Raw genomic sequence first — 16,947 nt, forward strand, 5'->3', positions numbered from 1 at the left:
AGCAATTTGTATTGTGACTGCGACATTATGACGGACACATTGGACAATTTTGACACATTTTTGGGACCATTGGCAGCGATCCATACTAAAATATTGCATTGATTATTGTAAAAATGTCACTGACAGTGAAGGGGTTAAGCACTAGGTGGCACTGTAGGGGTTAAGTGTGTTCTAGGGAGTGATTCTAACTGTGGAGGTGAGGGGCTGTGTGTGACACGTGACTGATCATGCTTCTGATTACATGGAGAACTGATCAGTGACAGTGTCACTAGGCAGAATGGGGAGATGCTTGTTTACATTAGCATCTCCCCGTTCTTCCTCATCGTGAGACAATCGTGGGTATCCCCGGGGACATTGGGTCCGCGGGACCCACTGTCACGGAGCTTCTGGCGGGCAGGCGCACACGCCAGCGAGCCGCCTCTTAAAGGGCAACGCACAGGTACGTTAATCTTTCTGTACGTGCCCTTCTGCCGCAGTATATCTGCGTGAGGCAGTCGGGAAGCGGTTAAGCAATCTGAAAGCAGTAGTAAAGTCCGCTTTTTACTTGTATCTAAAGGTTTAGCCTCTGATAAGGCTTGACTGTAGTAACCATGAATATCTCCTTACCTGCAGTGGGACTACCACTTTAAAGTGTAAGTTCACCTTTACTGAAGATCTGTAAGGTGACCTCACACTGGACCCTCTACTCCCCTCAGTCCCACTTCATTGGTCCTGAAATCTCCGTGGCTTCATTTCCTTTCTGTACTTCTCAACGTGTACAGACAAGAGGCATGGATGGCACTGACCAATCAAAACCCATTTAGCCCAACCTGCTAGCTCGGAGAGGAGAGGAGAGAAACCCAGGAGGATTTCAAATCCCTGGATAGGTGAAGCAAGTGTTCCAGGTCCCTGGCAGGACAGGATCATGGGACTACAGTACAGAGGGACCAGGGGGGTCCAGTGTAAGGTCACCTTACAGATTTTCTGTAAAGGTGGACTTAGACTTTAAGTTGGAATTCCTAACTGGTTCTTTTCTGTGGATATTAAATTTTTCTTATGGAATGCAAAAACGTAACAAGAGAGGGTGTGCAGAAAGCATTAGTGCAGAGAATGTTAGTAAATGTAACAAATCACTGAACTGTTTCCCACAATGATGTATCATTGATCTTGGACAAGCGGGGGAAGAAGATGCCCTCTTTGAGAATCCAGGAAGTTCTGTCAACAGATAACAGGGCAGTGATAAGACTTTCCTTACCATGGTAAGAAATGTGATTCTAAGAAATGTGCAAAAACACAAAGATAAGTAAACTTAGCAATATATTCAAAGTATCTATGACTCTTAAGCCCACCATACATGGATCAAAATTCGGCTGCTTCAGCAGGGACTGGTATGTTTTGGCAACCGTACAGAAGTCGATCTGTACAACCAGCCTGTAGGATAAATGCTGCTTGATCAGTGCTGCCGACTATACAGTGCCTTGAAAAAGTATTCATACCCCTTGAAATTTTACACAATTTTGTCATGTTACAACCAAGGTGTATTTTATTGGAATTTATGTGATAGACCAACACAAAGTGGCACATAATTGTGAAGTGGAAGGAAAATGATAAATGTTATTCAAATATTTTTACAAATAAATATCCGAAAAGTGTGGCATGCATTTACATTCAGCCCCCTTTACTCTGATTCTGCCAAGTAAAATCTAGTGGAGCCAATTGCCTTCAGAAGTCACCTATTTAGTAAATAGAGTCCACCTGTATGTAATTTAATCTCAATATAAATACAGCTGTTCTGTGAATCCCTCAGAGGCTTGTTGGACAACCTTAGTGAAGAAACAGCATCATGAAGGCCAAGGAACACACCAGACAGGTCAAGGATAAAGTTGTGGAGAAGTTTAAAGCAGGGTTTAGGTTATAAAAAAAAAAAATCTTTAAAGCGGAGGTCCACCCTAAAGTGGACCTTCGGCTCATTGGATTCCTCCCCCCCTCCGACGCCACAATTGGCATCTTTCAGGGGGGAGGGGGGTGCAGGTACCTGTACAGTACAGGTATCTGCACCCACTTCCGGGATAGCTCTCTGCGGAAAGGGGCGTAGATTACTCCCCTTTCCGAAAGTCCCCCGCTGCCTGCTGGGAAACACACAGATCCCAGAGGCAGCGGGTCCATCCTTATTGCACAGCGCGACTCGCGCATGCGCAGTAGGGAACCGGGAAATGAAGCCGAAAGGCTCCACTTCCTGATTGCCATACCCAAGATGGTGGCGGCAGCACCCGAGAGACGATCGAGAGATCGGCTTCGGGTGCCGACATCGCGGGTGCGCTGGGCAGGTAAGTGTCACTATTTTAAAAGTCAGCAGCTGCAGTATTTGTAGCTGCTGGCTCTTAAAAAAAAAAAAACGCGGACTCCCGGCGGACTCCCGCTTTAAACATCTCACAGAACACTGTTCATCCCATCACCTGAAAATGGAAAGAGAATGGCACAACTGCAAACCTACCAAGAGATGGCCGTCCACCTAAACAAACAGGCCGGGCAAGGAGAGCATCAACCAGAGAAGAAGCCAAGAGGCCCATGATAACTTTGGAGGAGTTGCAGAGATCCACAGCTCAGGTGGGAGAATCTGTCCACAGGACAACTATTATTCTTGCACTCTACAAATCTGGCCTTTATGGAAAAGTGTCAAGAAGAAAGCCATTGTTAAAAAAAAAGGCATAAGTAGTCCAGTTTGCAGCTTGTGAGAAGCTATGTGGGGGACACAGCAAGCATGTGGAAGAATGTGCTCTGGCCAGATGAGACCAAAAATGTACTTTTTGGCCTAAAAGCAAAACACTATGTGTGGCGGAAAACGAACACTGCACATCACCCTGAACACACCATCCCCACTGTGAAACCTGGTGGTGGCAGCATCATGTTGTGGGTATGCTTTTCTTCAGCAGGGACAAGCTGGTCAGAGTTGATGGAGCCAAATACAGGGCGATCTTAGAGAAAAGAGTCTGCAAAAGACTTGAGATTGGGGCAGAGGTTCACCTTCCAGCAGTACAAGGACCCTAAACTTGCAGCCAGTGCTGCAATGGAATGGTTTGGATTAAAGAGTATGCATGTGTTAGAATGGCCCAGTCAAAATCCAGACCTAAATCTAATTGAAAATCTGTGGCAAGACTTGAAAATTGCTGTTCACAGACACTCTCCATCCAATCTGACAGAGATAATGGGAGTGTTGATTGTCACTTTAAGAAAGCTGCCAGCAGGCTTCAGCATCCTTTCAGCAAAATTTAAGAAGTTTTGAAGCCGGCTAGTAATTTGTTTAAAGTGCCAGTATTCATACTGCTCTTATACAAGCTGAAGCCCTGTGAAAGGGGCCTTAAAGCAGAACATTTTTTGCAGTTAACCTTGAACATTAGCATTCAAATTATTACTGCCATTCCATTGTTGGCGACAATATCTCACATGTGTGGTGCAATTTATGTTTACATACACATGCTACACTGAACTTTTTATATAAGTTGTCTATGGAGGTCGACAGGGGTAACTTAATTTTTTTTTTTTTTTTAAATAATATTATTTTTATTTATTTCTTTTTTTTTTACACTGTTAACTGGGGGGATTGTTAGCATTTGTAGTGAGCTTTGTATCAGTCTAAACTGATTTTTAAGGGTACGGTAGCCCACTTTTATAAAAATCAAAGTCTATAAACACAGCTTCCCTTGCAAAGGTTCTTGAACATCAAAAACAATAACTGAAAAATGCTAGCCCACTTAGTTATGCTTCCATGGCACCACTGCTAGGAATACTGTTCCCTTGGACTACCAGTTCTTCAGGCTTGTTCAGCCTTGTAGATTGCAACACCTCACTGCCCAGCCCCCCTCCCCCCAGCCTCTAAATAGGGTTCTTCAGCCCCCAAGCTTGCTCGCTCTATCAGAGATTTCCTGGACTCCCCCTGCCCCCTGGACTCAAAAACAAGAGGGTTAAGAAGCCTAGGTGAAAGGTACTCTTTATACAGATATTGGGGGGCTATTATAAGCCCCAGGCTTGGGTAACAATTTAAGCATGTTCATACCAGTGTTCTCTGAGTTGTAGATATAGTAAAATGATTAGGGGTTACCTGAGACCCAAATATTACAACTAGGCAGGGCTTTTTTTCTCAGAGAATAGCTGCAGGAACTCCCTCCTTCTGAGTCACCTCTTGTGTCTACCTCCAAGCATCATTCCTTGGTTCCGCCCCCTACCCACCTCTGAGCACCATTCCTTGGTTCCACTCCCTACCCACCTCCAAGCACCCTTCCTGGGTTCCATCCCCTACCCACCTCCGAGCACCGTTCCTTGGTTCCACCCCCTACCCACCTCTGAGCATCATTCCTTGCTTCCACTCCCTACCCACCTTTGAGCACCATTCTTTGGTTCCACCCTCTACCCACCTCCGAGCACCAGTCCTTGGTTCCACTCCCTACCCACCTCTGAGCACCATTCCTTGGTTCCAACCCCTACCCACCTCTCAGTAATGGATACAGAACCAAGCATCAGCCTCAACAGTAGATGTCTCCCAGAAACGACTGTCTCCCAGTAGCATAAGAGCCCCCCAGCAACAATAGATCCCCCACCAGCAACGACAGACTCTCCCCCTGTAAAAATACATACCCTCCAGCAAAAATAGACCCCCCAGCAGCCAGCATCAATAAACCCTCCAGTACACCCCAGCACTCCTTGCCATTACATACATTCAGAGCTGGAGGTGCCAGTACTGCATTACCCCGCCTTCCTGCTGAAAAAAGCCCTGCTACAGGGTTCCTCCGTGTTAAAAAGGTTAAAAAAAATAAAAATAAAAAAAAGGCTGGCCTAGAAGAGGGTAGAAGCCCAAAAGCTTGTCCTGAAAAATGAACCTTTGGTTGATTTGGTGACTCCAGATTTCATGGCCTGCTACATCTGTTGGTGGAATCTGGTACGGTTCCTCCACCCAAGCATAATGATGCTGTGTGTATTATATACAGTATGAGAACCATTTTTTATCTAAACTGTAGCCTTGACACACATGGAAAATATGGTTCTGAATGATGACATTGTAAACAGATAACAGAAGAGTGCTCTTCTGGAAACTATAGACGTCAGCAGGATTGTCAAAAGTGCAATCTTACTTAGAGTACACACCTTGTTTACCTTTACTTTATCTCTGTACAACTTTGTACCAATTATTAAAGATTTTTTTTTTTAGTTTTGGATAGAGTAGGGAACGATTAGACCAGTGATTCTCAACCAGGTTTCCTCCAGAGGTTGCTAGGGGTTCCTTCAGCATTGGGCCATTTCTGCCTCTCGGATAAGTTTTCATCGACACCATTGATCTTTTTAGCTCTCTGTAAGGAGGTAATTCTTCCCAATGACCACAAGTGTAAGGAGCATTCTTCCCACTGACCATCACACTAATGTATCATGAGTTGTAGATTTCTCATTTTTAGCAGGGGTTCCCCGAGACTGGAGAACTATTTCAAGGGTTCCTCTGGGTTGAAAAGGTTGAGAAAGGCTGGATTAGACTCTCCCCATGTCCTATTTGGTGTGTATGTTCCCATGGGGGAGATTCACATCCCTATTTGTCATGTTGACTGACCATTAAAGAAAAAGATGATGGGGAATTATCCAATAGCAACTGTCTAAGAATTCCTTCATTATGGGCAGATTCCTCATATGTACTGTTACAATTCAATGACAGCAAGTGAAGGGGAATCTTTCCAGCACGACACATACAGCAAAAAATATCATATGATCCAAAACAAAAAATGAAAAAGGTTTTGCTATGTATAGACTGTAAAGCTGAACTCCAAATAGAATTTTGCCAATAATACAACTAAGTATTTAAAAAAGCGATGAAATTATAATTTTTTTTATTTAACTACTTGAGCTCTGGTTTTTTTTTACCCCCTTCATGACCGGAGTATTTTTTTTCTATTCGGCACTGCGCTACTTTAACTGGTCATGCAGTGCTGTACCCAAATTAAATTTAAATCATTTTTTCACACACATAAAGCTTCCTTTTGGTGGTATTTGATCACCACTGTGTTTTTTTATTTTAACTGACAATTGCGCGGTCGTGTGACGTGGCTCCGAAACAAAATTGGAGTCCTTTTTTTTCCCACAAATAGAGCTTTCTTTTGGTGGTATTTGATCACCCTGCGGATTTTATTTTTTGCACTTTAAATAAAAAAAGAGCGACAATTTTGAAAAAAACTCATTATTTTTTACATTTTGCTATAATAAACAGCCCCCAAAAATAATTACAACATTTTTTTTTCCCTCAGTTTAGGCCGATACATATTCTTCTACATATTTTTGTTAAAAAAAAAAATCACAATAAGCGTTTATTGATTGGTTTGCGCAAAAGTTATAGTGTCTACAAAATAGGGGATAGTTTTATGGCATTTTTATTAATATTTTTATTTATTTTTTACTAGTAAAGGTGGCGATCAGCGATTTTTATTGTGACTGCAACATTATGGCGGACACGTCGGACAATTTTGACACATTTTTGGGACCATTGGCATTAATACAGCAATCAGTGCAATTAAAAATGCACTGATTCCTGTAAAAATGTCACTGGCAGTGAAGGGATTAACCACTAGGGGGCAGGGAGGGGTTAAGTGTGTGTGTGCGTGTTTGTTTGTTTTTTAACTGTAGGGGGCGTGACTTGGTGTCTGACGTCACTGATCGTCTTTCCCTATAACAGGGAACAGACGATCAGTGACAGGCTCAGTAGGAAGCACGAGGAGAGGTTTGTTTACAATTACCTCTCCTCATTCTTCAGCTCTGTGACCCGATCGCGGGTCCCGTGGCCACAGAGCTCAGGACCGGGTTGTGAGTGCGCCACCGGCGGCGTGCTCGCGACCCACGGCTGGGCACTTAAAGAGCTATGTACAGGTACGTGATTGTGCCCAGCCGTGCCATTCTGCCGATGTACATCGGCGTGAGGCGGTCCTTAAGCGGTTAAAAAACATATCCAATAAAATCAAATTTCTTCATAATTGTAGGCCAGAATGTATTCTGCTACATGTCTTTGGGGTAAAAAAAAAAATCCCAATAGGAGTATATTGATTGGTTTGTGTGAAAGTTATAGCATCTACAAACTATGGGATAAATATTTGAAAATTGATTAATCCTGATGTACTGATGGCCTATATCATTTATTGACGGTACAAAATACCAGTCAGTCTGCAGCATTTAGGAAGAGGCAAGATGGTGAGTTCTTCTTTACATTTTTTTTGTCCAAATTTTCTGGAAAATTAAGAAATTAAATCAAAAGTGTTTTTTTAACCACTTGTCGTTTTACTGCGGCAGAATGTCATGGCTGAGCGAAACAACGTTATGTAACGTTGCTTCGCCCTGTGGCCACTAGGCACGCGTGCCCCCTGCTCGCCCACGGAGCCAAAGCAATGGCCCGAGTGCCATAAAACTATCCCCTATTTTGTAGACGCTATAACTTTTGAGCAAACCAATCAATATTATCATTGCGATTTTTTTTTTACCAAAAATATTTAGAAGAATGAATATCGATCTAAATTGAGGAAAAATATATATATTTTTGATATATTTTTGGGGGATATTTATTATAGAAAAAAGTAAAAAAGATTGCGTTCTTTTCAAAATTGTCGCTCTTTTTTTGTTTATAGCGCAAAAAATAAAAATCCGCAGAGGTGATCAAATACCACGAAAAGAAAGCTCTATTTGTGGGGAAAAAAAAGGACGTCAATTTTACATACTGTTGCCACTGAAGTACAGCGTCAACATATGACTGGTGTAGCGGTGATCAGGGATACTCACCAGTGAGAGTATGTATGTCTCAGGACACAGCCCATTCCCGATCAGGGTAAAGAGCCAATGAAAATGGCTATTTACCATGTGACTGGCTGTCACCAATCACAGCCGGTCATGTGCATGCCATTCATGCGCTCCCCGTGGCATGCAGCACGGCGATTGGGAATGAGGCGTGTCACTCTAACACAGTCCATCCCAGATCAGGGTAAAGAGCTAATGAAATTGCCCAGAGTACCCGATTACCTATCTGCAGACCATCAGAGTACCCGAGTACCTGTCTTCAGCCCAGAGTACCCGAGTACCTATTTGCAGCCCATCAGAGTACCCGAGTACCTGTCTCAAGCCAAGAGTACACGAGTGCCTGCCCCCTGCCCTGAGTACCTATCTCTAGCTCATCAGAGTACCCAAATACCTGTCTCCAGCCCATCAGAGTACCCGAGTACCTAACTGGAGACCATCAGAGTACCCAAGTAACTGTCTGCAGCACACCAAAGTACCCAAGTACCTGTCTCCAGCCCATCAGAATACCCGAGTACTAGGGTTGCACCAATATCGGTATCAGTGTTTATACTAAGCATTTGCATGGGTATCGGTATTCGTGCAAATGCACTGATACTTAATACCGATACCTGCTTGTTCAGTTCTTACAGCTGTCAACAGGATTCTCCTGTTGACAACTGAAATATACACAAAAGAATGCAGCAATTATCAGTTGTTAAGGAGCGGGGCCGCTGCGTCCTTAACAACTGATGACTCATTCATCTATCAGCGGGGTTCCCTGCTGACAGATGAATGTATACAAAACCAGCAACAGCTGCCGCTAGCCATCAGTGGTACAGGAGCGTTCAAAAACTCACATATATGGTAAGGTACACTTCACTGCCAGGTCAAATGGATGGATGACTCAGCCCTTGGATCTCCTGAGTGGTCTTGACAAGGGACGGAGACGGTGACAGCCAGGGAGACTCAAAGGAAACATGTTCATGGGCCAGGGGAGATCCACACAGACAGAGGGGGCGTCGGGTGTCGGCAGATGCTGGTGGAAGTGCTCCACAAAAGATACACAAAGTGAGGGCACCGGAAAGTTGGAGACAATGCAGCCAGAAAAAAGCCGTTAGACACAGGATAACTAAAATCCAAACTGGGAGGATGCCGAATCGGTCCAGGGCTACATGACTATCTGACCTGAACAAGGGGTTAAACTCTGAAACATGTAGTCCTGGACCTGGACCATATGCTGTGTGTGAGAAATTACTTGTTAATATGACAATTTTGTGTAAATATTCCCTAATTTTCCAAAGAATTGTGGGAAAAAATTACAACTTAAAAAACCTCACCATGCCTCTTACTACCGTATATACTCGAGTATAAGCCGAGATTTTCAGCCTCTTTTTTGAGGCTGAAAGTGCCCCCCTCGGCTTATACTCGAGTCATCGCTGTCTGCCTGCTCGATCAGCGTGTCGAGCAGACAGACAGCGGCCATTCTATAATTCAAAAGCCGCGCCTCCGGCTCCGCCTTCGCCTGTGATAGGCGGAACACTGAATTTCCCAGCAGCCTGTGTTCCGCCTATCACGGACATCGTCTCATCCTCGTACTACGGACGAGGATGAGACGATGTCCGTGATAGGCGGAACACAGGCTGCTGGGAAATTCAGTGTTCCGCCTATCACAGGCGAAGGCGGAGGCGCGGCTTTTGAATTTTACAAGGGCCGCCGAGGCGCCGACGAAGAGCGGCGATCCTGGCAAGGCACGGGACGGGGGCAAGGCAAGGCACGGCACGGCACGGGACGGAGGCAAGGCACGACACGGGACGGAGGCAAGGCACGGCACGGGACGGAGGCAAGGAGGCAAGGCACGGGACGGAGGCTCGGGACACAGGCTCGGGACACAGGTAGGCTGGACACACACACACACACACACACACACACACACACACACACACACTCACACACACACACATGGACACACACACACAGGGATGGATGGATGGAGACACACACACACAGGGATGGATGGATACACACACACACAGGGATGGATGGATGGATGGAGACACACACACACAGGGATGGATGGATGGAGACACACACACACAGGGATGGATGGATGGATGGAGACACACACACACAGGGATGGATGGATGGATGGACATACACACACACAGGGATGGATGGATGGATGGACACACACACACACAGGGATGGATGGATGGATGGACACACACACACACAGGGATGGATGGACGGACACACAGGGATGGACGGACACACAGGGATGGACGGACACACAGGGATGGACGGACACACACACAGGGATGGACAGGCATGTCTCACCCTCGGCTTATACACGAGTCAATAAGTTTGCCAGTTTTTTGGGGGGTAAATTGGGGGCCTCGGCTTATATTCGGGTCGGCCTATACTCGAGTATATACGGTAAATACCTTGGACTGTCTACTTTCCAAAAAGGGGTTATTTGAGGGGTATTTGTACTGTCCTGACATTTCAGGGCCTCAAGAAATTAGATAGGCCATCAGTACATCAGGTGTGAACTGTTTTTAATGATTAAATAATATCCAATAATTTGGGTTATTTTAAAAAAACATATATAGCATATAAATAGTATAAATTTCGAGGGGTAAAAAAACCCAGTGGTGATTAAATACCATCAAAAGAAAGCTCTATTTGTGTGAAAAAAATATATAAAAATGTAATTGTCATTCAAAGTGTGAGAGCACTGAAAGCTAAAAATTGGCCTGGTCAGGAAGGGGGTGAAAGTGCCCTGTATTGAAGTGGTTAAGCATTTTTTTTTTTTTACATCCTGTCATCAGAGGAGTTTAGTGTCATTAAAGCGTTTTTGTTTCCTTTTTTTTTCTCACTGTTACTGCTTATAAAAGTGATGATTAAGCAATAGTTTTGTCCGTCATGGATGGGTTAACCATTCATGAACAACTTGCTTATGGTTGTAAACCACGAAGCTAACCACATGGTACAGGTAGCCAGGTACCATGTAATGACTTTGGGACAAACACAGATCACAACAGTAAGCAAACTGTTAATGAATGGAAAGCCATTCATCACAGGTTGTTTACATTAGTAACATGTGATCTCTATGACAAATCATAGTGATCAACTGATACCCAGTTACCTGTAACAGCCAGAGGAGGCACGCGGTGCACGCTAGAGTGGGCGTGCTGGGTGCTCCTAACGCAGGAGAGACTCAATTAAATATATATATGTGACTGAGCCTGCCCGTGCTGCCCTGCCTCAGGAAATGTACTGTGGCAGGGAGAAAAGTGGTTAATGCAGCTAGTATAGCTATCTAAAACGTACACCCTCCTAGCATTAGTGTTCAGTGGCAGGGCCCCTTGCATTGGTGTTCAGGGTTTTCTTTACTGAGCACCTGTTCCCACTGCCGCTCTCCATGATGGCACCAGGCCAGGACTATAGTTATACTATCAGACGGAGATCACCCTGTCTATACAGGTACCAGTATCTCAATGAAAGTGCCCTGCAACCTGCTGTCACTATGCAAAGTCCAAGTGTCTTGGGCTCGGCGGGACAGTCCATGAGACACGGACACTTTATGTAGCTGTAAGGGGAGGAGAGAATGGAGATACTATAGATTGTAACTTATGTGAGATTTTTAAGTCTGCTGGGGCTGCTGACATTACATACAAGATAGTGCCCAGCAGCGGTCTCAGGGCTTTGGAATGTCTACACAGCTTTTCCTCCAGGTAAATAAATACAATAAATGAACATATTTATACAAAGATTGTTGTTTAAGTGAATGGTCTAGCGACAGGGTCTCTTTAACTGCTACAAAAAAAAACTAAGCTGCCATTTTTGTACCCAGTTGCAAAACGATCCGAATGTAGGTAGTGGGTATAAAAGGACTCTCATCCAAACCAATGTGGGGATAGTGAAAGACAAAAAGGCTCCGTATGATGCAGGAAAAAAAAGAGGATTTATTATAAAAAGTACATACATCAAGTCACGGATGTCTACAAAAAAATGTATGTACTTTTTATAATAAATTTGCTACCAACCCAATACCTATATTCGGATCATTTCACAACCGGGTTCCAGTTCCATCCTGTCCCGTGGGAGTTCCAGAGTACGGCATTGGAGTTCCAGGCTCCGGTCGCCATAAGCTCGATTGACCCACTGCCCCGCCACGTGAGTCCACCACGTCCGGTAAGAGCATTCATCTATATTCCCCTGGTGCAGTATACACTATCACTGGTGTTACATCGGCCATTTTTATTTCATCTCACCACCAAAAGTATTTTTCTAAGCCCTTGTACACACGGTCGGACATTCGGACAACAAAATCCATCGGATTTTGTCGGACGGATTTTGTCCGAAACTTGTGTTGCATACACACGGTCGGACAAAGTTGTCGGAAAATCCGATTGTACATAACGTGATGACGTTATTTCGTTACGACGGGACTACGTTCAGGCTAGTAGCCAATAGCTTTGGTCTAGGAATTTGATCTGAGAATGCGTGGCAATTTGTCCGATCGGAATTCTCTACACACAATCGGACAAAGTCCGATCGGATCATGTTGTCGGAAAGTTTTATAGCCCAGCTCTAAAACTTTGTCCGTCGGAAACAGTCCGATGGAGCCCACACACAGTCGGATTATCCGACAACACGGTCCGATCGGACATTTTCCGTCGGAATGTCCGACCGTGTGTACAAGGGCTAAGAGTGGATCCAAAATTCTTCTTATTTGGGTTATTAGCCTTTATGAACGCACTACATTGGTGATTCTACATATCACTGGCTACAGCCACTGGACTTTGCACTTTTCTTATATACAAGCATTTTATGTTTATATGTACTGTATAATATGTTGCTTTTATGATGGTTTACAGCGATACACTGTGTGTTTACATATTCACTAAGCTGCACTGACAATCGTCACCAACAATATGACTTACTTAGGGGTCATAAAGATAACTATTACAAGTATAATGTTTGTAATGATAACCATTTGATACTTCTAAAGAACATTTTAAATGGAAATCTCTAATGCTGACAAATATCCTTTAAAGTGAAATGATAGGATAAGGTTATGCTGGAAAAAAAAAAAAAAAAAAATGGCTGTGCTTTTGCCTCAATTTACTATCATTGCCTAATATTAATGTGAGGATGTGTTAAAAAACAAGTAATTTGTTTCAGTCCACAACCATTATGAGACAAAGGATGGTGTGATGGTGCCAGACCGGCCCTGCTTCGTCCCCTAAAAAATAATGAAGTAAGATTTATTTTGGGAAAAATGCCAAGTGAAAAACATTTAGGCATTATGGGAGCAAAATGGGGTCAGGAAGGATACATTAATATTAGGTGTGACAGGGTGTAGAAAGACTTGAGGGTCTTTGCCCGAATCTACAAGGTCTGTTCTGTCTCTGGGATGGGGACAAAGACAGATAAAGGTCACTTCAGTTCATTGGAACCCTACAGCTGAAAGGAACAATATGAATGCTTCTAACATTCACCCTTCACTGACGGCGCTCACATACTTTCCACAAACCTTCACAGTCTACTCCTGGACTTTCAACTCACAAACTGCATTGCTTGAAAGGCATTCCTTTTATTTCATAAATATCCAAGAACTGCTTCCTAGATAAACCATGCTTAGAACAGCACTGCACTTTACAGGCACAAGAATGAAGAAGCAGATACAAACAGTTGTCTGAAGACAACTAGTAATTATGTAACAATGCTTTCTAGTTATTATAAAATCCTAATTCCAAAATTTTAAGCAAAAGATAAAAAAAAACTGCTGTTGGAACCTATAACCAGACAAGTATTTGAAGGAAAATGATGTTGCTTTTGAGTCACATTTACTTTAAAAAAAAAAAGAAAATATATACCGTATATACAGCGAGTAAAAGAAGTATTGAACGCGTCACCATTTTTCTAGGTGATTATATTTCTAATGGTGACATGAAATGTTCACCATATGTCAGTAACAACCCATGTAGGGCTGCAACTAACGACTATTTTCATAAACGATTAGTTGGCCGATTATTGTTTCGACTAATCAGTTAATAACCTTAAAAAAGAAGTGTGGTGTATAATTTAGTTAATATCTAAAGTTTTAAAAAAGGCAATTTATTCTTAAATATCTCTATATGCAGTGGTAAATATAAACAACCAACTATATGGTTAGGGAGCAAAACATCGAATGCACTCTGAGAATAACAGACAGAAGAGATATACTGTATATATTAGAGGGGATATATACTGTATATACTATTAGAGGAGACATACTGTATATACTATTGAAGATATACTGTATATACTATTAGAGGCTATATACACTATTAGTGGAGAGATATACTGTATATACTATTAGAGGGGATATATACTGCATATACTATTATAGGAGATATATACTGTATATACCATTAGAGGAGAGATTTACTGTATATACTATTAGAGAAGAGATATACTGTATATAACATTAGAGAAGAGATATAGTGTATATACTATAAGATATATAGTGTATATACTATTAGAGGAGATATACTATTAGAGGATATATACTGCATATACTATTAGAGGAGAGATATACTATTAAATGGTCAATCTGGTAAATATCATCAGACTCATTAACTTTAACCCCATTTTGTTACTGGCCGATTAATCGATTATGAAAATAGTAATCGATTAATTTCATAATCGATTAGTTGTCGATTAATCGATTAGTTGTTTCAGCCCTAAACCCATGCAATCCACACTTAGTAAGAAACCAAAAAAAATAAGTTCATAAATTAAGTTCTGTGTAATAAAATGGGGAAAAAGTATTGAATATGCTAACTGAAATGTATTTAATACTTTGTAAAAAATCCTTTGTTAGTAATGACAGCTTCAAGAAGACTTGTGTATGGAGAAACTAGTTGCATGCATTGTTCAGGTGTGATTTTGGCCCATTCTTCCACACAAACGCACTTCAAATCTTGAAGGTTCCGTGAGCATCTTCTATGAACTCTGATCTTTAGCTCTTTCCATAGATTTTATAATGGATTCAAGTCAGGTGATTGGCTGGGCCATTCTAGCAGCTTTATTTTCTCTTTCTTTGAAACGAATTGAGAGTTTCCTCTCGGCTTTGTGTTTGGGATCATGATCTTGCTGAAATGTCAACCCTCGTTTCATCTTCATCATCCTGGTAGATGGAAGCAAATTTTTGTCAAGAATGTCTTGGTGCATTTTTCTATTCATCCTTCCTTTAATGATATGAAGTTTTACAGTACTGTATGCTGAAAAATAGCCCCACACCATTATGTTCCCACCTCCAAACTTCACTGTTGGTATGGGGGGTGTTTTTGGGGTGATGTGCAGTGCCATTCGACCTCCAAACATGGTGTGTATTATGGCATCCGAAGAGTTAGAGTTTGGTTACATCCGACCAGACTATATTCTCCCAGTATTTCACAGGCTTGTCCAAATGTTGTGCAGCAAACTTTAAACAAGCTTTAACATTCTTTTTTTCTCAGAAATGGAGTCCTGCATGGTGAGCGTGCAAACAGGCCATGGCGGTTGAGTGCCTTATTTATTGTTTTCTTTGAAAGAACTGTACCTGCTAATTTCAGGTGTTTCTGCAGCTCTCCACAAATTTTCCTTGGCTTTTGGACAACTCTTCTCATTATTTTCACTCCTGCGAGGAGCACCTGGTGGGGGGTGGTTTATGGTATATATGGTTATGGTGAAATTATGCTCTTTCCACTTCCGTATTATGGCCCCAACAGTGCTCACTGAAACATTCAGAAGTTTAGAAATCATTCTGTAAACAATGCCATCAGTATGTTTTGCAACAATAAATTGTGAAGGTCTTGAAAGAGCTCTTTGCTTTTACCCATAATGAGATGTTTCTTGTGTGACACCTTGGAAATGAGACACCATTTTATAGGCCATCAGTTGAGACTGAACCAGCTTTGAACAGACAAGGTGCAGAATTGCTTTCTAATTACTGCTAGATTTCAGCTGCTGTCTTGCCATTCCATGCTGTTTTGCACCTCCCTTTCTTCATGTCTTCAATGCTTTTTTCCAGTGTCATTCCATTTTATGACACATAACTTAATTTCTGAACTTATTTGCTTTGGTTTCTTTGTATATATAGATTGCATGGGTTGTTACCGACATGTGGTCAAAATGTCAATAACACCTTTAGAAATATAATTACCTAGAAAAATGGTGTTCGAATACCTATTTTACTCATTGTATTTATATATATTATATATATATATATATATATATATATATATATATATATATAAAATATAAAATGTTTTTTATTGGAATAACGTGCGCGTGTGTGTATCTATCACTGGAATGAGGAGGTGAGTATTTCTGTGAGTTTAGTCCTGCTTTCATTTACAGTGCCTTGCGAAAGTATTCGGCCCCCTTGAACTTTTCAACCTTTTGCCACATTTCAGGCTTCAAACATAAAGATATAAAATTTTTATTTTTTTGTGAAGAATCACCAACAAGTGGGACACAATTGTGAAGTGGAACGAAATCTATTGGATATTTTAAACTTTTTTAACAAATAAAAAACTGAAAAGTGGTGCGTGCAAAATTATTTGGCCCCTTTACTTTCAGTGCAGCAAACTTACTCCAGAAGTTCAGCAAGGATCTCTGAATGATCCAATGTTGTACTAAATGACTGATGGTGATAAATAGAATCCATCTGTGTGTAATCAAGTCTCTGTATAAATGCACCTGCTCTATGATAGTCTCAGGGTTCTGTTGAAAGCGCAGAGAGCATCATGAAGACCAAGGAACACACCAGGCAGGTCCGTAATACTGTTGTGGAGAAGTTTAAAGCCGGATTTGGATACAAAAATATTTCCCAAGCTTTAAACATCCCAAGGAGCACTGTGTAAGCGAACATTTTGAAATGGAAGGAGTATCAGACCACTGCAAATCTACCAAGACTTGGCCGTTCCTCTAAACTTTCAGCTCAGACAAGAAGAAGACTGATCAGAGATGCAGCCAAGAGGCCCATGATCACTCTGGATGAACTGCAGAGAACTACAGCTGAGGTGGGAGAGTCTGTCCATACGACAACAATCAGTCGTACACTGCACAAATCTGGCCTTTATGGAAGAGTGGCAAGAAGAAAGACATTTCTCAAAGATATCCATAAAAAGTCTCGTCTAAAAG

The 16,947-nt window shown here is 42.2% G+C and overlaps 1 protein-coding gene across 1 annotated transcript in view; it reads right to left on the reverse strand.

Annotated features, from left to right (window-relative positions):
• The window catches only part of PIGL (phosphatidylinositol glycan anchor biosynthesis class L), a 257,687-nt gene that overhangs the window by 69,106 nt on the left and 171,634 nt on the right, over positions 1-16,947 (reverse strand). The gene's annotated exons all lie outside the window — the stretch shown is intronic.

The sequence above is a fragment of the Lithobates pipiens genome, unplaced genomic scaffold, assembly GCF_037356315.1.
Source record: "Lithobates pipiens isolate NorthernLeopardFrog02 unplaced genomic scaffold, aLitPip1_a1.2 Scaffold_16, whole genome shotgun sequence".
In the NCBI taxonomy this organism is placed as follows: Eukaryota; Metazoa; Chordata; class Amphibia; order Anura; family Ranidae; genus Lithobates; species Lithobates pipiens.